The sequence below is a fragment of the Stenella coeruleoalba genome (assembly GCF_951394435.1).
Source record: "Stenella coeruleoalba genome assembly, chromosome: 13".
Taxonomy (NCBI): domain Eukaryota; kingdom Metazoa; phylum Chordata; class Mammalia; order Artiodactyla; family Delphinidae; genus Stenella; species Stenella coeruleoalba.
The window spans coordinates 43,107,547-43,133,392 of NC_137159.1; the positions used below are offsets into that span (position 1 = coordinate 43,107,547).

The 25,846-nt window shown below is 35.7% G+C and overlaps 1 long non-coding RNA gene across 3 annotated transcripts in view; it reads left to right on the top strand.

Moving 5' to 3' along the window:
* The window catches only part of LOC307196118, a 1,219,527-nt gene that overhangs the window by 1,116,449 nt on the left and 77,232 nt on the right, over window positions 1-25,846 (top strand). For all 3 annotated transcript variants that reach the window (XR_013831038.1, XR_013831039.1, XR_013831040.1), the window contains one exon: window positions 7,676-7,736. This is a non-coding gene — a long non-coding RNA (uncharacterized lncRNA). The remainder of the gene's footprint in view (window positions 1-7,675; window positions 7,737-25,846) is intronic.

A 25,846-nucleotide genomic window follows, 5' to 3' on the forward strand; every position in this document is an offset into this window, starting at 1 on the left:
CTCTGCAACGGGATGTTGCATGATCTCCTTGGATAGGGGTTTTCTTTAAGAAATGTTGTGTTCCTGAGAAAGAGACAGATAGGATAGGTACCTTTCTTCAATTTCTTACTGCTTTGATTGTAGAAATAATGCCTGTATATTCAGTAGCCATCCTGCACACACAAGGTGACAGATAGCAGACAAGTAGATAATGAGCTGAGTCCAGTGAAGCAGAAAAAGGAGCCCTGACACCTAAACTAGTGCTTGCAGCGTTTTATCTCAAGACTTTCATTGTAAGTGAAGTATTATTCAAGCACTGTGAGTTGCATATTCTGTCAACATATCCAGTTGTATTCCTAACATATATTCTGGCAGAATTATTTTTAAGTATATATGTAGAACTCTTTGATTCCAAAATTTTACCCAGTTCTTCTTGGGTAATGTTGAGAGAACATAGTCATCCTCTATCTCTATTTGATTTACTTTGATTCATAATATCCAGTGAAATCATGAGATACTAATCAGTTTCTGGTCCTGTGCTTATGTCAAGTTCAGTTTAATTAAACATAGCTGTTTCCTCTGCACTATAAACTAGAATCTAGAATTCGTCTGTTTATTTGCCAAGAGAAACTTTTATGTTGATCTTTTTTATTAGAAAAAATAATAGTGTTTTGGTCTGTGAAAAATATTGAACATTACTTTTCTTGTGTCATGTGATTATAGTAATGCCTTTGTTAATACTGATGTAAATATTGCTTTGGAATTTTAAAAATATCAATTTTTTTTTTTCAGAAGAGGTATAATCAGGAATGCACCCTTAAATTTTGGCTGGCATCATAGCTAATCATAGAACCCCTTTAGAGATGAGCCCAGAAACATCATAAAACAAAGGAATAAACATGTATTCCAGCTCCATCCATGTTACCACAAGTGGTAGGATTTCCCCAAGGTTGAATAATATTCCACTGTATGTGTGTGTTATGTGTGTGTGTGTGTGTGTGTATATATATATATATATATACATATATATACATACATATATATGTGTATGTACCATATACTGCATTTCTTCATTCATTCATTCGTTCATGGACACTTAGATTGTTTCCATACTTTAGCTATTGTAAGTAATGCTGCAGTGAATATGGGAGTACAAATACGTTTTTGAGATAATGAATTTTTTTGTCCTTTGGGTGTATACCTAGAAGTGGGAATGCTGATCCATATGGTAGTTCTATTTTTAATTTCTTGAGGAACCTCCATACTCTTTCCTGAGGTAGCTATACCAGTTTACATTCCCACCAACAGTGTACAAAGTTTCTCTTTTCTCCAATCCTTGCCAGAATTTGATATCTCTTGTCTTTTTGATAATAGCCATTTTAACAGGTGTGAGGTGATATCTCACTGTGGTTTTGATTTGCATTCTCCTCATAATTAGTGAGGTTGAGCATCTTTTCATGTACCTCCTGGCCATTTGTATGTCTTCTTTGGGAAAATGTCTATTTAGACCTTTTGCCCATTTTTAATCAGGGTATTTGTTGGTTTGCTACTGAGTTAAATGTAATCATTGTGTATTTTGATTGTTAACCCCTTTTTGTATATGTGGTGTGCAAATATTTTTCCCATTCGATAGGCTGCTTTTTCATTTTGTTGATGGTTTCCTTCACTATGCAGAGGCCTTTTAGTTTGATGTAATTTCACGTGCTTATGTTTGCTTTTATTACCTTTGCTTTTGGTGTTAAATTCAAGACCAATGTCAAGGATTTATCCGTAGGGTTTTTTTCTAGGAGATTTATGGTTTCAAATCCTCAGGAAGAAGTTGAGAGTTGGGGGTTCCCTCCCAGTCATATGGCACTACGCTGGGAGTGGGTTTTATGGCAAGAGTGTGTCTCAGCCTTTCCTACCTGTTTCAGTGTGGATATTTTCTCATTCACCCTGTTAAAAGATCAACTGAAGTATATACAAAATTTTAAGAGTTTATTTGAGCAAACATTGATTCAAGTTAGCACCAAATGGGAAGTGATTAGGAACGCTCCACTTATAGGAGCTAGCTGCAAGACTTTTTATAGCGAAAACTCAGAAGCAAAACAAGGAAATTGATTGGCTGTAGCATAAGTGATCATCGTTTTTGTGTGAAAGCTTAGTTGGCTGTTTGTGAATGGTCGTCCTTAGGTTTTGATTTCTTAACCTTGTGGTATTTACAGGCTTAGGTTTTTTTGTGCTTAAGTAGGCTGCTAAGGCATTAAAGCCACCTCAGTCTAAATATCTCTTTGTTAATTAAACAACCCAGTGTGTAGAGTCCCTCAGCTAGCTTCTGGATCTCTTTCAGAGGGAATTACTCCTTGTGTGGCTGCATATTCCATGTGTCTGTGGGAACAGGGGAGCTCAGGAGCCTCCTAGGTCACCATTTTAGCTGACCTCCACTCTAATTATTTTTTTACTTATAATGTTGCTGGTTTTGGTTTGCTATACTTATTTGTTTCTGTTTTTGTCAATAATCATAAGAGATATTGGTCTACAGTTTTCTTGTGATATCTTTGTCTAAGTTTTGTATCAGAATAATATTGACATTATAGAATGAATGAGTCATAATGTGTCCCCTCTTCTTCTATTTTTTGGAAGAGTTTGTAAGGAATAGATATTCATTCTTCTTTATACTTTTTTTTTTTTAATATTTGGTAGAATTCAGTGGTGAAGCCATCTGGCCCTGAGGTTTTCTTTATGGGTAGCTGTTTTTTATTACTAACATATTTCCTTAATTGTTACACATCCATTCAGATTTTCTATATTTTTCTTGAGTCAGTTATAGTAGTTTGTGTCTTTCTAAGAATTCTTTTTGTTTGTTTCATTCAGGTTGTAGAACATATTGTAGACATATAATTGTTCTTAGTATTCCTTCATAATCCTGTTTATTTCTGTAAGGTCAGCGGTAACAGACTCTCCTTTATTTCTGATTGTAGTAATTTGTGTCTTAGCTCTTTTTTTTTTTCTTGGTCAATCTAGTAAAGGTTTGTTAATTTTGTTGGTGTTTTCAAAGAGTCTGTTCTTGGGGCTTCCCTGGTGGTCCAGTGGTTAAGACTCCATGCTCCCCATGCAGGGAGTGCAGGTTCGATCCCTGATCGGGGAACTAAAATCCCACATGCCACATGGCACGGCCTAAAACAAAAACAAAACAAACAAACAAGCAAAGAGTCAGTTCTTGATCTTATTGATCTGTATTGCTTTTCTATTCTCCATTTCCTTAATTTCCACTCTAATCTTTACTCTCTCTTTCTGCATGCTTCAGGTTTAGTTTTCTCTTCTTTTACCAATATCTTTTACCAATGCCTTATTGGAAGGTTAAGTTAGTAATTTGAAATATCTCATCTTCTTTTAAAATAGCCATTTAGAAGCTAAAAATTTCCCTCTAAGCACTGCTATAGCTGTGTCCCATAAGTTTTGATATATTGTGTTTTCATTTTCATTCCTCTCAAGGTATTTTTAAATTTCTTTTTTGATTATTTTTTTTTTAACAGATCATGTTTTTGGTGTCAGTTCTTTGCCTAGATCTCAAAGATTTCACTTTTAATGGTGAAATCACTATATTTAAAGTCAGTTTCTTGCATATAGTTGGGTCACGTGCTTTAGTTCGTTTTGCCAGTCTGTTTTTTAACTGGTGTATTTAGACCATATACATTTTATTGTATGTATTGATGTGTTTGAATTTGTCCGTTTTTGTTTATTTTTATGTTTACTGTTCTCTATTCCTTTATCTTTTTTATTTTTCCTGCCTTGTGTGCGTTATTTGAATATTGTTTACAATCCTATTTTTATCTATTTATAGTGTTTCTAAATGAATATCTTTATGTGGTTTTTCAGTGGTTGTTCTAGGAATTAAGTAATACATACATTATTCTTTACAGTGTACTGGTGTCATAATTTTATGAGTTTGAGCAAAATACCTCCCTTTATGACTCTTTATCCTTTCTCATATATAATATAATTATCTTAACTGTTTCCTCTACATTTATTTAGAACCACATCAGACTGTTATACTTAAAACCCAGTCTTGGATATGTAAGGCAAAAACAAACCAACCAACCAACCATACAAGCAAACAAAAAACAAAACTAGAGAACACACCATTATGCTGTCCTTGGCTCTTGAGGTCTTTAGCCTGTTGGTCTTCTCTCTGCTTTGTCTTCTTAGAATTGTTTTACATATAATATCCAGAGTTTGTAGTTGTACTTAGCAAAGGAAATAGGGAAAAGTACATACACTGTATCTTCTCATAAGCAGAAGTCTCAGTTCATTTATTTTTAATCACAGCAGTGCTCTGTTATACAGACAGACCACCATTTGGTTATTACCCAGTTGATTTTTGTTGCTTCCAGTTTTTGACATATATGAATAAAGCCATATTAAACACATGATACAAGTTATTTTATGAAAATAATAAGTTTTTATTGTATTTTGGTAAATACCTCAGAATAAAATTTCTGGTTTGGATGGTAAGTATATTTTTAACAGCAGGAGACTACCAAACTATTTTTCATAAGTAACAGTACCATTTTTTGCTCCCATCAACAATGTATTATAGTTCCAGTTGTTACATACTCTTATTTTTAGCACTTCCTACTTTCAGTTTTATTGATAGAACTTTTCCTGTACAATAGATGTGGCAAATTGCTTATCAAAGATATTTACACATATATATGCATCCTGGAAAGAAATTTTGAAATTGGGTATTAATTCCCCCCTCCAAGATTATGATATGGCTTTATATTTGTTTAGATCATATACTGTTATCTATTTAGAGTACTACAATTTTCATTATAGGGACTCTATATTTACAAATTTATTCCCATTTCCACTTATAGGAATTTATACTTAGAGTAGAATAGAACTATATGTTATTAACACCTCTTGTATTTAGCTATTTTAACTGGATTAGAATACATATTATTAATTCTGATAGGTGTATTTTACTAGGGTCTTGAGTTTTACAAATTATATTCATATTACAGCAAAAAGATATCTTAAAATTATTTTTTATGTTATGTCAATCTTTTTCCTCATTTCTCTTTCCAAAGTCTTCACATCTTTAACAATAACATGAGTGGACAGCTCTGTATGTTACTGATTTCAATTTAAAGAATGTTGAGGGTTAGAATAATATTTACTGTTTTTTTAAATTATCTATATGTATTTTGTTTTCTCTTATTTCTATTTTACCTACACTTGCAAAAATCAACTTTATTAAGGTATACCTTATGTATAATAAATTGTACCCATATAAGGTTACAATGTGATGAGTTTTGACAGATATACATACAGACATAAAACCGCATAAAACCACCACAGTAAATGTGCAGAATTTTTCCTGGGCCCTCAAAAATGTCTTCTTGCCTCTGCAGGCAATCCTGCCCTCTCTCTGCAGCTCCCAGGCAATTATATATCTGACTTCTGTCACTTTAGATTACTTTGTATTTCCTGAAGATGTGCATTGAAATATGAAGTGCTCATTTGTATCTAGCTTTTTTCACTAGCATAGAGTTTTGAGCAACATCGATATTGTTTCATGTACCATTGGTTTATTAATTTTTATTGTTAATAAGTATTCAAGTACATTATCCATTAACCTGTTGATGTGCTTTCATCTTGATTCCTATTTCTGAATATTACAAATAAAATTGCTATAAACATTTGTGTACAAGTCTTCTTGCACATATTTTGTGACATGTATCCTTAAGTGTCTCATGGTTTTGAGGCTTCTAAAATAATATAACTTTTTTGATAGTACATAGAGATATAATCAATTTTTGAAGAATTATTTTATTTTACATCTTTATTGGAGTATAATTGCTTTATAATGTTATGTTAGTTTCTGCTGTATAACAAAGTGAATCAGCTATATGTATACATATATCCCCATATCCCCTCCCTCTTGAGCCTCCCTTCCACCCTCCCTATCACACCCCTCTAGGTGGTCACAAAGCACCGAGAGCTGATCTCCCTGTGCTATGTGGCTACTTCCCACTATCTATTTTACATTTGGTAGTGTATATATGTCAATGCTACTCTCTCACTTCGTCCCAGCTTCCCCTCTCTCCATCCCCCGCCATGACCTCAAGTCCATTCTCTACATCTGTGTCTTGTGTCTTTATTCCTGTCCTGCCACTAGGTTCATCAGAACGTTTTTTTTTTTTTTTTTTTAGATTCCATATATATGTGTTAGCATATGGTATTTGTTTTTCTCTTTCTTACTTCACTATGTATGACAGACTCTATGTCCATCCACCTCTCTACAAATAACTCAATTTCATTTTGAAGAATGATTTTAAATATTGCTATCTTGTTCAACAAGCTTAATAATAATTCTAGTAGTTTTTTGGTAATAGATTCCTTAAAATTTTCAACTTAAACAAATTTACTACTACCACAAAAAAAGAAAATTTACTTCTTCTTTTCCCAATTGACATGTCTTTTACTTGTTTTTTGTTTTTTCTTTTGTGCTTTACTGCACTGTTTAGAATCCATACAATGATGTTGAACATCAGTGGCAAGTGTTGAAATCTACCTTGTTTAAGACATTGGATAGAAAGCATTCAATATTTTGCCATTACAATGCTAGTTTGGGGTTTTACTTAGATGATCTTTTTAGCTTGATGAAGTTTCTATTCTTAGTTTGCAGGAATGAGTGTTGAATTTTATTAAATGCTTTTTGTGCATAAAGGAAATAATTATTCATTCACCTTGATTCTGTTTATATGGTGAAATGTTAAATAAATCTTTGATTCTCAGAATTGACCTCATCTGGTCCAGAGGTAGTATAATTTTTATATTATAGGATTTAATTTGCTATCCAACAATATAAAAAATATACTACCTCTGTCCCAAATGAGGTCTATCCTGAGAATCAAAGGTTTATTTAACTTTATTAAGGGTATCTACATGTATGCTCTTGAGGGATATTTGTCTTTAATATATTTAGATTTTTAGTTTAGAATGGGTGCTAGGTTTTACTTGTCCTTTTGACATATTTCAATATGAGTTTTTTTTCTTTTGGCATAAATTACATCATAGTTTTTTGGTGTCACTTTATTACTTCTTTCTTACATCACCGGATTCTATTTGCTAACCATTTCTTTCTAATTAAGATTAAAAATGAGTGTCCTTTTGTGACCTTAATTTTGTCAGGTTTTGATATTAAAGGTAATTTTGCTATGTAAGTTAACTGAAGGGATTTTTTTCTTCTTTAGTAATTGAGATATTTAAAGCTAAAATTTTGTTCTCTAAATAAAATTTGCTATGTCACATAGATTTAGTTACTACCTCTTTTCTTTTTTTCATTTTCTTATCATTGTAAATTTTTCTTTTGATTTCCCCTTTGTTGCAAAAGTAATTGTGTAGTGTCTTTCTAAATAATTAGTTGTAAATTAATTGAATTGATTACATTTTATTCATAATTTCTAAATATATTTTCTCACAACTACACTGTGTTGCTTATAAAATTACACACATTTGAACTTTATAAATATTGCTTTATGTTTAATACAGCTCATTTTTTGCAGGAGTTTTATGTACACATAACAAAGAATGTGTATTTCCTCTTTAAATGACAAAAGATTTCCTTATATGTATATGTTAAATTAAGATTATGAATTATATTATTCACCCTATCTGCATTTCAACTCTTTTTTTTTTCATTGACCAGATGTATTGAAATTTCAGCAGGGAATTTAGAAGTTACAGAATTTTTACCAAGTCGTGTTCAGGTAATGTGCATTTTCTAATCAATCCAGCCTGGAACTTGATAAACCCCTTCAGTATGCAGGCTCAAATCTTTCTTCAGAGAGGGGAAATTTTCTTCTATACCATGTCTAAATATTGGCTCTTCTTCACCTGTTTCTATTTATTCTGACGTTATACATGCATTTTCGTTCATTTGTGCCTTTTACTCATGTGTCTCACCATTTCTTTCATGATTTTCATTTCATTGCTTTGCTTTGAAATATTTCTTGCTCTTGATCTTCCTGGTCACTAGTGAAGGACTCATTTTCTTGAATTCATGTAATCACTTTGTTTTATTCTTCAAAAAAATTTTATCTTCAGAAAGTCTGAAAAACTGGGTCACTTAGTCACAAGGAGAATATGGTTTTTGCTTTATTCAATAATTTTAAAGCAGTTTTTATACATAAATGTTCTTCTAAGAGCTAAGGATAAAAATATAATAGGTAATGAAATACTGATAGATTTTTGTGAGTGCCTAGATAAATGAGGAGGCTGTACATATCTCAGGACTTAAAATACTTAAAAGGCAAAAAGAAACAATCCATGTAAAAATCTACAGAAATTTTGTGAAATCTGGCGTTTTGTGATGAGATAACAAAATGCAAAAAGCCTAGAGGCTTTTTGTTCATAAATTTCTACAAGGCCAAGTTTGGGAATGATGGCTTTGTCATCACATGGAATAGGGCTGAGTTTCCCTCACTTATTCTTTAAGGGTCATTGGAAAGAAAAGTTTCCAGAGCATGCTCATACCACTATCTAATGCCATGATTATTAGACTTTAGTCTGGATATATATTTTTTTCACATGTGAATATCCTCAGTGTCATCATTAGTCTATGTGAGTGCTGTTTAGTGCATGGGTTGGTTACTGAGAAATGTATTTATTTTGGAAAAAAAATTCCAGCCTACAAAATTACCAGTGCTTATGAAAGAGTAATGTACTTTTTCTTATTAATGATTTTTTAAAGACCTTTAAAATAGTTTTATCTGCTCAATAATGTGGAGAAATATTTGTTTAATTTTTCAGAGATTATGATATTTAAAACCTTACTGAACATAAACTCCTTGTCAGAATGGTATTAAAGCACATAGTATAAGAGAAACATTATTGAAGTGAACATTAGGAAGAAAATAACAAAAATGACACATTGAGAACTCAAACGCTCTATTCTCACACAAATCACACCTGACATCAAAACTTTTCTTTAATTAGTTAAATTTATCTAATTCCGCACACAAAAGAGACTGAAGCACTGAATTTAATATATATTTACTTGTTTCAGCAATATGATATGATATAACTTTGTGATTAAAACAGAGCCTCCAGTCATACAGTGGAAATCAATAATGTGGAATTAAAGATATTGAAAAATCTGGTACAATTTCCCATCTCTTTAAAGAAAAACCTTTTTATTCCCCAGTGAGTCATGAACAACACAGACTAAGTCTACTGACACATTCTGATACACAAGATATAGAAGAGCAAAGTATCTAGAGCTCATTTAAACAGAACAGATTACTAATTTATTCAGACTCTCCATTTTTACATTTTTATCACTTGTAGCCAAGTGAGCTTTGTGCAATTTTTGTCCAAAGACCTCGTTATAAAATCTTTCCTGCCCTTTCCCTGCCAACTAGGCATTGAATGTTACTGAGGACATTAAGATAATCCCTGTATTATATGTTCCTTTGATGGTTTAGGACCATCCCACATAAAATATTCAATATATATTCTAATATACTAAATTATATAGATGATAAAATGAAAGAGAAGTGGGTAGCATTTGGCTTTGCTCTACTTTTGTGTGAAAATATCTTGAAGAATTTATCTTCTATTTTATTACTACCTTTTGGCAGTATACCACTTAATTTGAAGAATTTTACAGTTAAAATATCCCTGGAAATTATATACTCTAACCTACTCAAAGTACTCAAAGTAGTCTTACCAATAAGAGAGACTTTCTATAGAGGATCATCCATCTTATGCTTGATTACATCACAGAACAGGTCATTTCTGCAAGAAGCAGCTCAAGTTTTAGATAAATCATTCTTATAATCAACTGTAGTATTTTTTACTGGAACTTTTTTTTTATCACAATTCTGTTCTCTTGATCAATAGAAAACAAATTAATGTAGTCCTTTTTCTTCATGGCATCCTTACAGGTCTTTGTAGACAGATACCAGTTCTTTCAAAGTTCATCTATAATGGTAATTCTTCCTTGTCCTTTTAGTTATCTCACTTGATGTTAAGAACACTCCCTGTTCTGTTAACTTTCTGTGAATGCAATCTATCATATGAAAGCCTCACTTAAAATATTGTATCAGGAACTGAGCATATTATTCCATGTATAATTTAGTCAAGACAGGAATTATTTCCAGTAATTTGAACAATTTGCCACTTTTAATACAGTTTATCATACTGTTTGCATTTTGAACATTTTTGCAGTCATGGAAGACTTGGTGCTTATAGTGAGTGACGGCATGGTTGTTAATACTACCATGTTCTTTGCACACGAAACGCTATTTAGAAAAATTTCCTGACTTCTTTTAGACTCAAGTAAAAAAATCACCATTTATTATTGCCAATTTTTTTCTTGAGTCTGTTTACCATTTCAAGCCAATCTGTGATCAAATCATGTAATATACTTCTCTTAATTTCTATCTCCCTATCCTCTTCTTTCCCCCTTCACATTCTAAGTGGTTTTACTGGGGCTGTCAATCACACAGTCCCACTCTTCTGCCATAGAAGTCTTTGTTTCTTGGAATTCTGAGTCTTGAGCTGAGACAAAAAGGCATATAAAGCTGTTGGAACCTTGTTATCTGGTGACAGGAACACGTAAGATTGTCTCAGAGCTCCATCTTCTGTGATCTCCTTTGCCTCCTGCTTGCCATTCCTCTTACTCAGCTGTTCTTGCAGTTCTGTGAGATAGCACGTGTTCCTCCAATCATTTCATTCCTTGCTCAACTTTATTCAGTGCTGATCTAATTGCTTACGACCAAGCATTCTAATTGTTTCATACAATTCTCAATTTTGCATCCACCATAATTTTGATTATTAAAATTAGATTATTAAAAATTTTTAAACTTTGCATCCATCATAGATTAGAGCATATTCATTAGCTGTTTATGTAGGCTTTTTCTTTTTTCTGAGAACTGCATAGTCATTTACACAAACAAGGTGATTTGCTTCCTGGGAATAAAATTTAAGGGATAATGATTAGGAAAACTGCTTCAAAAATGTGCAGACAATAAGAAAGATGTGAAAAAATATTTAAAGAATAGATTTCTTATACTTACATTTAAAACTCTCAGCATTTTATAAATTTACATTTTAAAACCTAATAGGAAAAAAAAAAAAAACCTAATAGGCACAAACAGTTTGGCATGTGTATGTGTATGCACATATGTGCATGCATATATTCTTTATTATACTACATATAATTTACTTTATATTATTTATTTTCTTTTAAGAACTTTTAGAAGATAGTTTTCTATGCTTAATAACATGGATAGGTATTTGTTTAATAAATTGTTCAGCGATTATGACACTTAAAACCTTACTGGACATGAACTCCCTGTCAGAATTACATTAAAGCACATGCTATTAGAGCAAATATTATTAAAGAAAATGAACATAAGGAAGAAATACGACAAGAATAACACATTGCAGAGTGAGAAGATATTCTATCAACATTTTGGAGTGAGAGTGAAAATTATATGAATTTAATAAATTAAATAAATAAAAATGTGTAGAAAATCAATTTCTATTGTGCTTATGTATGCAACCATCCAGAAATGCATTTTAAAACCTATATAATCATATCTTTAGAAGTCTTGGGGAAAAAGTGAGTAATGAGTGAAAAAACAGATATGTAGAGAGCGTATTTCTCTTGTCCTTCAAGTGGAAGTTTAAACCTACCTTTTGTTTTTAGGTATAAAAGAGAATTTGCTCTACTCTACATCCCTTTACACAGATGTTTTGAAAATAGGCAAGACCATGAACATTTAATTCACTTTTCAATAGTGAATGCTGAAATAAAACAAATGGCAGTGAGTTCATGTTTCCCTCATTTAGCAAAATTTTTTATTAAAGTTAAGTTACAGATATTTGTAAAAACTTTAAGGTAATTTCCAAACTTAAGCTTCTGTGATCTGGAAGCTTACAAATATCGGAACAAATTCTCGAATACTACTTATGGTATTAAGGCACATTGCAACTTAGTCTCTAACATTCTCAGTGGAAAACTGAGTCAAAATACAGCATTTCATTTTTCTTTTAAAGTAATGTCTGAGTTTTTGTAATATTAAAAATTAAAGCATCTTAAAATAATTTTTTCATAGTAGTCCTGACAGTGCTGTTCAAGAGAAAAAAGAACGTAGAGAACTATGAATTCTGTGTTTCCTTTAAAAATAGAAGGCTTTGATTGAAAAACCCCATAAGGTACATTAAAATAAATTTTACAATCAGTCCTACATATTTTAAAAATTATGCCATTTAAAAATAAATTACCATCTTTTCAGAGAGACAGTTACTCATTTTTTCCAGGAAAGCAAACACAGGATTTCTGGATAAGAGATCCAGCTTATTATTTATAGCAGTAACAGCAATTTTCCTTGACTAATCCTGCTCGAGGGAATGTGTCAAGTGCAGATATCAGTTGCGTATACATAGATTTGTACTCCATAAGAGGAATCCCATAATCATGAATCTGGAAACTTACATAGGAGCTTGACAGCAACACAATTCCCTTCACACCCTGAGAGAAGGAGAGAAATCTTGCACCGTTGACTCTTGAACAATGTAGGGGTTAGGAGCACGACCCCTCCCATAGTCAAAAATCCTTGTATAACTTTACAGTTGTCCCTGTGTATCTGAGATTCCACATCAGCAGATTCAACCAACCACAGATTGTGTAGTGCATATTTATTGAAAACAATCCACATATAAGTGGACCCACGCAGTTCAAACCCACACTGTTCAAGAGTCAACTGTATTTCTAATGCAAATAAATTCTATCTGGTCAGAAAGGGAGGAAGGCTCGTATGAAGAATACAAGCATTTGACTCAGGAGAAAATAAATTTTCTTACTCTTTGAATGGAGACAGGAGACTCTAACATAAAAGAGACCAGCTGTCTATTTATAATGTTATAACTGTTCATTATAATGTTATCTATATGTTTTAGTTTCTGTAAATGTTTTTACATTTTATTAGACTAAAAGAGTATCATTATGAATATTTTGGTAAGAGAATTTTATTAAGTTTTATCAAATTATTCTTTTTTGCTTGAGACAGTTAAGTAATATTTATATTATATAAATATAAATATCAAATGAAAGAAATTAGAATATATAACTGAGGTAAGGATGTGAAAAGGCATTGTTATGAGACTATAAAAAGCAGTATATCTATGTATTGTTTCTTCTTTCTTTCTTTTGTTTTTCACTTTAGTACAGTGACAACACTAAATTTCATTTTTCACTATATTATAGTTCATTGGCTTCAGGATTCCTTTCTTGTAATCACAGAAATTACATACCTGTTTCCACAGTGGACAATTTTATTAGGCATGATTAATACAAATTTGAGTTGTAATTTTGAGATTGCATATAAATACAAGAGGAATAATTAACTTATTAAAAGCAAGCTTAATATCAGTTGTGTTTTTCCTTACAAGTCTAGGTATAGAATATATCATCTTTTATAAAATTACTATGCATTCAATAAAATGACTGTTCATTCTAGTAAAGTAGTAATGACTTCTTGCATGAAATAAGCTCAGGTGAAAATTTACCATAATCAAGAATTTAATGCTGTATCATCATTTCCACAGAACAAATATACTAAAATATCTTCCATCAGGTTAAGAAAACATATAGTTTTCTATTTACAACAGTTGGTGCAATTTATAGAGAAAATTGAAATGTACAAGCAGATAATATAAGGTCACAAAGCATGTTATTGAATTAGAAGTAAAAAACTATGCTTTAGAAAAACAGCTACCTCAAAATTTAGAATAATGAAGTTATATTTCAAAGTAACTTAAATTGAGGCTCGATATACTATGTAAATAATTAAAAATATATAAATGGTAGTATTTCTAAGATCTCTGAGGTTATAGACTGAAGTGTAAATATCTATCACGATTCGATAAATTTATTACTGCTGTGGAAAAATTTTTTAACTCATAATTCATAGTCTTTTCACATTATGCTTTTTTTTCTTCACATCTTTATTGGAGTATAAATGCTTTACAATATGGCGTTAGTTTCTGCTGTATAATAAAGTGAATCAGCTATATGTATACATATATACCCATATCCCCTCCCTCCCTCCCACTCCTATCCATCTAGGTCGTCACAAAGCATCGAGTTGACCTCCTAGCAGCTTCCCACTAGCCATTCATTTTACATTTAGTAGTGTGTATATGTTAATGCGACTCTCTCACTTCCTCCCAGCTTTCCCTTCCCCCCTGTGCCCTCAAGTCCATTCTCTATGTCTGTGTCTTTATTCCTACCCTGCCACTAGATTCACCGGTACTGCTTTTTAAAATTCTATATATATGTATGCATTAGCATACGGTATTTGTTTTTCTCTTTCTGACTTACTTCACTCTGTATGACAAACTCTAGGTCCATCCACCTCACTACAAATAACTCAATTTCATGTCTTTTTATGGCTGAGTAATATTCCATTGTATATATGTGCCACATCTTCTTTATCCATTCATCTGTTGATGGACACTTAGGTTGCTTCCATGACCTGGATATTGTAAATAGTGCTGCAATGAACATAGTGGTACATGTATATTTTGACTTATGGTTTTCTCAGGGTATATGCCCACTAGTGGGATTGCTGGGTCATACGGTAGGTCTCTTTTTAGTTTTTTAAGGAACCTCCATACTGTTCTCCATACTGGCTGTATCAATGTACATTCCCACCAACAGTGCAAGAGGGTTCCCTTTTCTCCACACCCTCTCCAGCATTTATTGTTTGTAGATTTTTTGATGATGGCCGTCCTGACCGGTGTGAGGTGATACCTCATTGTGGTTTTGACTTGCATTTCTCTAATGATTAGTGATATTGAGCATCTTTTGATGTATTTGTTCGCCATCTATATGTCTTCTTTGGAGAAATGTCTATTTATGTCTTCCACCATTTTTGGATTGGGTTGTTTGTTTTTGTGATATTGAGCTGCATGAGCTGCTTGTATATTTTGAAGATTAATCCTTTGTCAGTTGCTTTGTTTGCAAATATTTTCTCCCATTCTGAGGGTGGTCTTTTCGTCTTGTTTATGGTTTCCTTTGCTGCGCAAAAGATTTTAAGTTTCATTGGGTCCCATGTATTTATTTCCCTTATTCTAGGAGGTGGGTCAAAAAGGATCTTGCTGTGATTTATGTCATAGAGTGTTCTGCCTGTGTTTTCCTCTAAGAGTTTTATACTGTCTGGCCTTACATTTAGGTCTTTAATCCAGTTTGAGTTTATTTTTGTGTATGGTGTTAGGGTGTGTTCTAATTTCATTCTTTTACATGTATCTATCCATTCTTCCCAGCACCACCTATTGAAGAGGCTGTCTTTTCTCAATTGTATATTCTTGCCTCCTTTGTCAAAGATAAGGTGGCCATATGTGTGTGGGTTTATCTCTGGGCTTTCTATCCTGTTCTGTTGATCTATCTTTCTGTTTTTGTGCCAGTACCATACTGTCTTGATTACTGTGGCTTTGTAGTATAGTCTGAAGTCAGGGAGCCTGATTTCTCCAGCTCCATTTTTCTTTCTTAAGATTGCTTTGTCTATTCGGGGTCTTTTGTGTTTCCATACAAATTGTGAAATTTTTTGTTCTAGTTCTGTGAAAAATGCCATTGGTAGTTTGATAGTGATTGCATTGAATCTGTAGATTGCTTTGGGTAGTATAGTCATTTTCACAGTGTAGATTCTTCCAATCCAAGAAGCTGGTATATCTCTCCATCTGTTTGTATCATCTTTAATTTCTTTCATCAGTGTCTTATAGTTTTCTGCATAAAAGTCTTTTGTCTCCTTAGGTAGGTTTATTCCTAGGTATTTTGTTCTTTTTGTTGCAGTGGTAAATGGGAGTGTTTCTTTAATTTCTCTTTCTGATTTTTAGTTGTTGGTATATACAAATGCCAGAAATTTCTGTGTATTAATTTTGTATCCTACAACTTTACCAAATACATTGATTAGTTCTAGTAGTTTTCTGGTGGCATCTTTAGCATTTTCTATGTACACTATCGTGTCATCTGCAAACAGTTGACAGTTTTACTTCTTTTCCAATTTGTATTTCTTTTATTTCTTTTTCTTCTCTGATTAATGTGACAAGGACTTCAAAAACTATGTTGAATAGTAGTGGTGAGAGTGGACATCCTTGTCTTGTTCCTGATCTTAGCGGAAATGCTTTCAGTTTTTCACCATAGAGAATGTTTGCTGTAGGTTTGTCATATATGGCTTTTATTTTGTTGAGGTAGGTTCCCTCTATGCCCACTTTATGGAGAATTTTTATCATAAATTTGTGTTGAATTTTGTCCAAAGCTTTTCTGCATGTATTGAGATGATCATATTGTTTTTATTCTTTAATTTGTTAATATGGTATATCACATTGATTGTTTTGAGTTTATTGAAGCATCCTTGCATCCCTGGGATAAATCCCACTTGATCATGGTGTATGATCCTTTAATGTGTTGTTGGATTCTGTTTGCTAGTATTTTGTTGAGGATTTTTGCATCTATGTTTATCAGTGATATTGGTCTATAATTTTCTTTTTTTGTGATATCTTTGTTTGGTTTTGGTATCAGGGTGATGCTGACCTCACCAAGTAGAACAAGTCTGGGAGTGTTCCTCCTAACACAAATTTTTGGAAGAGTTTGAGAAGGATAGGTGTTAACTCTTCTCTAAATGTTTGATAGAATTCCCCTGTGTAGCCAACTGGTCCTGGACTTTTGTTTGTTGGAAGATTTTTAATTACAATTTCATTACCTGTGATTGGTCTGTTTATATTTTCTAATTCTTCCTGATTCAATCTTGGAAAGTTGTACTTTTCCAAGAATTTGTCCATTTCTTCCAGGTCATCCATTTTATTGGCATATAGTTGCTTGTAGTAGACTCTTACGATCTTTTTTATTTCTGTGGTGTCAGTTGTAATCTCTCCTTTTTCATTTCTAATTTTATTGATTTGAGTCCTCTCCCTTTATTTCTTGATGAGTCTGGCTAAAGGTTTATCAATTTTGTTTATCTTCTCAAAGAACCAACTTTTAGTTTTATTGATCTTTGCTATTGTTTTCCTTGTTTCTATTTCATTTATCTCTGCTCTGATCTTTATGATTTCTTTCCTTCTACTAACTTTGGGTTTTCTTTGTTCTTCTTTTTCTAGTTGCTTTAGGTGTAAGTTTCGATTGTTTATTTCAGATTTTTCTTGTTTCTTGAGGTGAGCTTGAATTGCTATGAACTTCCTTCTTAGAGCTGCTTTTGCTGTGTTCCATAGGTTTGGGATCATCATGCTTTCATTGTCATTTGCTTCTAGGTATTTTTTGATTTCTTCTTTGATTTCTTCAGTGATCTCTTGGTTATTTAGTAATGTATTCTCTAGCCTCCATGTTTTTGTGTTTTTTACATTTTTTCCCTGTAACTGATTTCTAATCTCCTAACTTTGTGGTTAGAAAAGATGCTTGATACGATTTCAATTTTCTTAACTTCTCCAAGGCTTGATTTGTGACCCAAGTTGTGATCTATTCTGGAGAATGTTCCATGTGCACTTGAGAAGAAAGTGTATTCTTCTGTTTTCAGGTGGAATATCCTAAAAATATCAATAAAGTCTATCTGGTCTATTGTGTCATTTAAAGCTTCTTCTTCCTTATTTATTTTCTATCTGGATGATCTGTCTATTGGTTTAAGTGGGGTGTTAATGTCCCCTACTATTATTGTGTTAGTGTCGATTTCTCCTTTTATGGCTGTTAGCATTTGCCTTATGTCTTGAGGTGCTCCTATGTTGGGTGCATAAATATTTATAACTGTTATGTTTTCTTCTTGGATTGATCCCTTGATCATTATGTAGTGTCCTTCCTTATCTCTTGTAGTAGTCTTTATTTTAAAGTCTATTTTATCTGATATGAGCATTACTACTCCAGCTTTCTTTTCATTTCCATTTGCATGGAATATCTTTTTCCATCCCCTCACTTTCAGTCTGTATGTGTTCCTAGGTCTGAAGTGTGTTTCTTGTAGACAACTTATATAAGGGTCTTGTTTTTGTATCCATTCAGCCAGTCTGTGTCTTTTGGTTAGAGCATTTAATCCATTTACATTCATGGTGATTATTGATATGTATTATCAATACGTATTGATAATAATGTTCCTATTATCATTTTCTTAATTGATTTGGGTGTGTTTTTGTGGGTCTTTTTCTTCTCTTATGTTTTCCGCTTAGAGAAGTTCCATTAGCATTTGTTGTAAAGCTGGTTTGGTGGTGCTGAATTCTCGTAGCTTTTGCTTGTCTGTAAAGCTTTTGATTTCTCCATCGAATCTGAATAAGATCCATGCTGGATAGAGTAATCTTGGTTGTAGTTTTTCTCTTTCATCATTTTAAATATGTCCTGCCATTCCCTTCTGGCTTGCAGAGCTTCTGCTGAAAGATCAGCTGTTAACCTTATGGGGATTCCTTTTATATTATTTGCTGCTTTTCCCTTGCTGCTTTTAATACATTTTATTTGTATTTAATTTTTGATAGTTTGATTAATATGTGTCTTGGAGTGTTTCCCTTTGGGTTTATCCTTTATAGGACTCTATGCACTTTCTAGACTTGATTGACTATTTCCTTTTGCATGTTAGGGAAGTTTTTGACTATAATCTCTTCAAATATTCTCTCAGACCCTTTCTTTTTCTCTTCTTCTTCTGGGACCTCTGTAATTCGAATGTTGGTGCATTTAATGTTGTCCCAGAGGTCTCTGAGACTGTCCTCATTTCTTTTCATTCTTTTTTCTTTATTCTGTTCCCCGACAGTTATTTCCACCGTTTTATCTTCCAGCTCACTTATCCGTCCTTCTGCCTCAGTTATTCTGCTATTGATTCCTTCTACAGTATTTTTAATATCAGTTATTGTGTTGTTCATCACTGTTTGTTTGCTCTTTAGTTCTTTTAGATCCTTGTTAAACATTTCTTGTATTTTCTCCATTCTGTTTCCGAGATTTTGGATCATCTCTACTATCATTACTCTGAATTCTTTTTCAGGTAGGTTGCCTATTTTGTCTTCATTTCTTTGATATTGTAGGTTTTTACCTTGCTCCTTCGTCTGTAACATAATTTTTGTCATTTCTTTTTTTTTTTTTTTTTTTTGATGGGTGGGGCTGTATTCCTGTCTTACTGGTTGTTTGGCCTGAGGCATCCAGCCCTGGACTTTACAGGCAGTTGAGTAAAGCTTGGTCTTGGTACTGAGATGAGCACCTCCGGGAGTCCTGACTCTGATTAATATTCCCTGGGGTCTGAGGATGTCTATTATTCCAGTGGTTTGAACTTGGTGCTCCCACCACAGGAGCATGGGCCCAACCTCTGGCCTGGGAACCAAGATCCCATAAGCCATGTGGCACAGCAAAAAAGTAAAGGAGCAGTACAATAACAAAGAATAAAAAATTAAATTAAATTAAAAAGATAAAAAATGTATTAGGAAAAATAAAAATATAATTGAAACAACTCCAAGAAGGTAAAACAAAACCACAACAGAAAAAAGAAAAAAAAGGGGGTAACAAGCAAAAAGGAGCAGAACAATAACAAAGTATAAGGAATAAAATAAAATTAGAAAAATACAAGATCTATTTGAAAAATTAAAATATAAATGAATCAACAACAACAAGGTATAACAGAACCCCAACCTAAAAGAAGAAAAAAGGAGAAAAAAACAAAGGCTTTGGCTATGGGGGGCATAGTTTAAGTGGGGGGTGGAAGTTAGGCAGGGGCAGGGATTAGGGTGGGGCAGGGCCTAGCCTCAGAACCCATGCAGCTGGAAAAGACCTTGGGGGCGGGCCCTCTGCCTAGGACCTGCGCAGAAGGGGAGAGGCAGCATGTCAAAGGAGCGCCTCTGGAGTGTGGCGTTCCGGAGTTTGGAGGTAAGGCCCTGGGTGAGGGTGTGTGGATGGGGTTTAGGCCCAGCACTGTTGGAGGGGGTCTCAGAAGGGGTCTCTGAGTGTAGAGGTAGGACCCTGGGTAGGGGTATAGGGGCAGGGCTTGGGCTCTGCACGGTAGGAGGGAGGCTGCGAGGACAGAGAATTAGGCCCGGGCACCCAACAGGCTCCCGGGTGCCTAAGTGGACAGGGAAAGTGCTGGCTGCATTCCCTTCCATTCCTCTGTGCCCACCCCCCAGGGTCTCCCCCGTCACCGTCAGACCCCTAACCATGTTTGGGTCCTGTTGGGTGTAGAAACTCCTCCTCTCTCCCAGAAGCCCCTCAGGGGTGCTGTCCGTAGGTCCGGCTTTTACCTTTGCTCCCCCTTCCCTCCCTCCCACTCCCTCAGGACCCACGTGGCTGGAGGGGGCCTTGGTGGGCAGAGGATCAGGCCCGGGATCTCAGCAGGCTCCCGGGGGTGCAAGTGGGCAGGGGAAACCTGGCCATGCTCCCTTTTGATCATCTGCCCTCCCAAGGGTCCCCCAATTTCCCCCTTTGGGCACGGGATCCCTTCCCCTCCCCCAGCTGCCCCTCAGGGGCACTGGTCCCATCCCGCCTCCACTTCTCCTCCCCCCTCACTCCCCTCCACGTCCTACCCGGTCACTGGGGGTTCCTCCCATCCCCTTAGGTGTCTGTGGTCCCCCATTGGTGCTTGGTAGGTGCCCTAGTTGTGCAGAGATGCGAATTCCTCGTCCTACTAGTCCACCATCTTCCACATTATGCTTTAATTTACTTCCTTTAGATCCTTTGGTCTTCACTTAGTGAAGTTTATTTTTCTGTGCATATGTATGTCAACAAAAAAGTTTCTATGATTTCTACTTAATTAAAATTGTAATAATTATTTAACTAGTATGGTAGGCAGAATTCTAAGATGATCCCAATGATTTTTGCTCCTTCAAATTAAGCCCCTGACTATGTTATATTACGTGCAAAGGGATCTTGAAGATGTAATTAAAGTTCTTAATCAGTTGACTTTGAGTTAATCAAAAGGCAGATTATCCAGGCCAGCCTAACCTAATCACCTGAGCCCTTTAAAAGTACGTTTTGTTTGGCTGTTTATAGAAATCAGACAGATTCAAAAAATGGGAGAGATTCAAGGAAGGTTCACCACTGTTCTGATGGAGGGAGGGCACAGGGCAAAGACAAAAAGTATCCAATTAGTTCTCTCCAGCTCTACCTAAGCACAGTCATCTATAGTATGTCTCCTTCTAAAGAGCTTTCTCTACTGCCCAAGAATTGTCCCTGATTGATTATTTCAATTCCTGGATCCTAACAGTGTCAGCCCTGGGTTCCTGTGAAGAGGAAGTAGGGCAGGCCAGGGAGGGCTTCTCATCATTAGATGCACTGACTGGTCCAGTCCTGATTCTGCTCTCCTCCACCTTCTATACAAGCATCACGTACGAGGCAGCATTTGACTGAGGGAGCTGCCTCAGCTGAAAAGAATGAGAGGGGGTAGGAACAGGCCTCGGTCAGACCCTGAGTTGAGATGTTCTGTGTCTAAATCTGGAATGCAACTGAGGAGCTTTCAGTCCACCAGGGGCAGGACAAATGTGAGGAACAGATCATAGAAAAATGCCTGCAGAGCAAATAGTTCTGGATGAACTGTATGCTCCAGGACTTTTCTGTTAGGAGAGGCAGCCTATTCAAGATAACTGAGGAAAGAAATCTATTGTTACTGCCCTGTGGAGGGCCAATTCTTATCAAAATCGTGAAATGGATTGAACTGGAACTTGCTGTGATAGAAACTCTGTTCACTTTTCTTGGGCTAAAAAGGGAACTGGCCGGCTCACATTGTTGGAAAGAACAGGGGTTGGGCCAGGTTCAGGCACAGAGGAATCCTCAGGTCTCTCCCTCCCTCTCTCTTCTCTTGACTTCTGTGTTTGTTCCCTTCTAAGGCATACTCTCTCCTTGTGGTGAGAGAGGGTCACCATTAGTATCTGGTCTTCCCTGGACTCTGATAGGCCCTCCTTGAGTTACATCTGTATCTCCAGAGCCATCACTGTGTCAAGTTTTGGCAGTGGCGACAGGTTTGCTAGCACTGTTTCATTTGGGATGCCAGAGGACGGAAAGGGCTGCTAGGAAGGGAGAAGAGAGAGGTCCACCTGACAGCAAAGCAGCTTTATGGCTCCACTCTACCTCTTCCTCCACCTGCCCCTGCGAGGCACTTAATGTCCTCTCACTGCCCGTCCTCTGTCCAACACTCACTTCAGCTCTCCCTATATCCATAAGTACCCAAGTTCCCTCTGCTCCATATTTTGTAGCCTTCAAATTCCAGTCCCCAATGAGGATGGAATGCATACATTTAGAGCCTGTGACAGAAATGTTTGGAGTCTCCTCTGGTGACAGAGGAAGGTCAGAGCCCATCAGAGTACACTGTGTAGGCAGTTGTCTTAGAGAATAAAAAGGTATTATTTCATTTATTTGAATTCATATCAGAGCTTCAGGATCCTCTCTAAGGTGCAAAGAATAGCTTCCAAGTCTTAGAAAGCTTCTAGAGAAGTCTGGGATTTGCCTTACCCATTCAGACAAACCCAAGCTTAAGCATCTGTTAGGATCTAAGCAGTAGAGGTCTGAGCCTGGAAGCAGAGCTTTCTGCAGGTCTAGGGCTGCCAAAGTGACCCCTCATGGCCCTCACTTGTGAGAAAATCCATCAGGATCAAATCAACATTGCTGGGCCTGTTCTGTGCTCAGAGTTGGACCAGAGAACCAATAAACAGTGAAAAACCATACTGAACCCCCAAGAGGCCCCAACTCATCTTCCCTCACTCAGAAAATGTCACCTTCCTTATATAACTCTCACAGCTTCGATAGATTATTTTTTGTTGTGCTGTTTTTTTAATAGTAATTGGACCAGAAGGATCACGAAAAATCCTCTGAAAACCAGAGATCATAAAATTCAGAACAGGGCTTCCTTGGTGGCGCAGTGGTTGGGGGTCCGCCTACTGATGCAGGGGACGCAGGTTCGTGCCCCGGTCCGGGAGGATCCCGCATGCCGCGGAGTGGCTGGGCCCGTGAGCCGTGGCCGCTGAGCCTGCGCATCCGGAGCCTGTGCTCCGCGGCGGGAGGGGCCGCAGCGGTGAGAGGCCCGTGTACTGGAAAAAAAAAAAAAAAAAAAATTCAAAACAGTATGTTGTGCTCTACAGGCTAAAATAGACTCTTCAACATGTCTTGTTTTCTTGCTACCACATAACAGCCTTGGTCTCTGGGGCTCAAGCCCTAGTTAAGGGCTAACACTGTAGTGATTACCAAAGACCTCTCTCCTCTCTCTTTGGGGAGATCTGTATCGGCTGTGTTGACTGTATTTAATAGTCATAGGTACATGAGAGGCCAAAAGAATCATCTCTCTGATTTCTATATTTCACTGGCAAATACCAGAAGTTCTCAACCATTACCACACATAGAATTGCCTGGGAAGCTTTCAAAATAGACCTGACTTCATCCTCGGAAGTACTGGTTTAATTAGTCTCAGGTGGAACATAGACATTGAAATGTATTAAAAACTTCCCAGGTGATTCTACTGCACAGCAAGAGTTGGGAACCTCTTGTATATATCAAAAAAAAAATTGTATTTATTGAGCTCTTGCCATATGCCAAGCATTGCACTAAATTATTTAGAAGGATTATCTTGTTCAAGTCTCAAAACAACTCTACTGGTTAGTTACATTATACCCATTTTATAGATGAAGCAATTGAACTTAGAGGAGTTAGTTGTTTAAATAGCCATTAAGAAACAGGAATATGTACCTGGTATTTATGGCCAAAGAGTACATATGTTTAACAACTATGTTATACTGTTTCCTACTATATTCTGCTACCTTCTGAATACATAGGATTACGTATGTGACCAAATGGGAGTAGAGGAAGAAAATGTCAAAGAGGTAATGAGGATTTGCTAAATATAGAATAAATATTTTGTTGCCCTACCAGCTGTAAGGTCACTTTCTTGACCTCTTAAGCACCATACAATTTCTTTTGGGGGGAAGAAAATGATGATGATGACAAGAATGACATGGCAATAATGTAGGAATATTAGTGCCCTCACTCTTTCTTTTAGATACTCAGAAACATTCATTAAAAGAAGATACACACACGCACACACATATGACACAAGGTTTAAAAGAACCTTAAAATGATCTACACCAACCCTTTAATTCTACATATGAGGAAATTAGGACTCAGAAAAGTGACATGATTTGCTCAGTTTCACATATTTGAAGAACCTGACTCTGAGTCTCCTGACTCCTAGTTTGGGCCACTTTCCCATATCCAGTGACAGAGAGCTCCTCAGGAAGATGGATCAGTGCCAGAAAATACACAACGTACGATAATTGCATTCCTCCAACCTATGGCCATGACATTACCAACCAAGCCACACTCATGTGCGTATTCTGAGAGTTGAAAATAGTTTGCAGTTAGAGGGCTTCTTGGGAGAGTCTCAGAGCTTTGTCTTCCATTATCTCTTCCTGAAAAAAATTTCTCTTTTCCAGAAAGGCTACCTAAATCATGTGAAATGAGTCCACCAAACCCATAAGCATTTAGGTTTCACTTTCTCAGTGTTTTCCAAACTGGTTCTAGACTGTCAGGTCAAATTACTCAGAATACTTCTATCAAAATACATTATAATTATGGGCCATGAGCCAGAGCTACCATATCAGAATTTCTGGAAGTGAGGCCCATTTTGAAAAAGTACTCCGGTGATTCTTCTGCACATGAACATTTAAGAACCACTGATTTTAGACAACAGCCTTTCCGGCTACAGGTGTGTTCCCAGAAGAACCAGAATAAAATCAGCAACTTCACGACCAAAGAAGCTTTCTGCTTTCTCAGTTCTGATTCTAAACTCATGCTGAGAGCCATAATACTCCAGTAGGAAATCCCTGAGACTCTCTAGATATACTGCAAGCCAGGCTGGAAGGCCTAGATAAAGAGTTCTGATTCCCCTAACTTTTGATCTTGGGTGTTGGAACCAACAGAGCATGACAACTTGTGTTCTCCGAGTCCCTAGAATCCCTCAGCTCACTGATGCCTCATCTGCTGCCAAAAGGACCATCTGAAGAGGCAGACGGCAGGTGCTCTGGCTCACCTGCTGCCCTGCTCTGTGGTGCTTCCCTCAACCAGTGGCTTTCCACAGAGTGGCACTCCTGCAGTCAACTGCCATGTTTATACTTTTTATTGTTTCTGGGGGATGCAGCCTTTCCATTTATGCTAACATTGGAAGTATGAGTGGAACCCTCTGATGAACATCAAAAGGTCTTACCTCTTCTTCTAATGTTTAACCAAAAAAGCAAAAATTTATGAAGAGTACCAGGTGCTTGCTCTTTGAAAGGAAGGCAACCCTCCATATAAAAGACATCTATTTCTTATTGTTCTAAGACTGATTTTTCAAGATATAGGTGTGCCTTCTCTGACTTCATAGCTTGTAGTACCAGGCCTGCCTGATCAGGAAAGTGAGACATCCTGACAGTTTGATGTCATGTATCTGTGATGTAGGTAGAGGCCAGAGAACAAGGAGGATAGAAGGGAGTTATTTCTAACCATTTGTATTAAAAGTCCCCATCCAGCTATTTGAACTAAACTGAACCATGTAGTATTATCATGACCATTATATATTACCTAATCAAAATCTTTAGTCAATCTTTTCAAACAGAATCAAACCCATATACAATTGGTAAATTTACTAAAATAGAAGAAAACTGGAAAATCCTTATTCTCCAGTCTCCTGAATAAACAGAATCTGAAGTTTAATCTGATTTATATCCCTCGTCCAAATCCAATCCAACATGCTCAAAATCTCTACAACATAATATCAAAATATATTGCAATGAAAACCTATTTTAGGCAAACTGTTAAACTAGAATCCAATCATCAGTTATAGCATTCAGTTCTAGAGGGATACATGGTAGCAAATATGGGAAATCTAAGCAAAAGTGTGGCCCT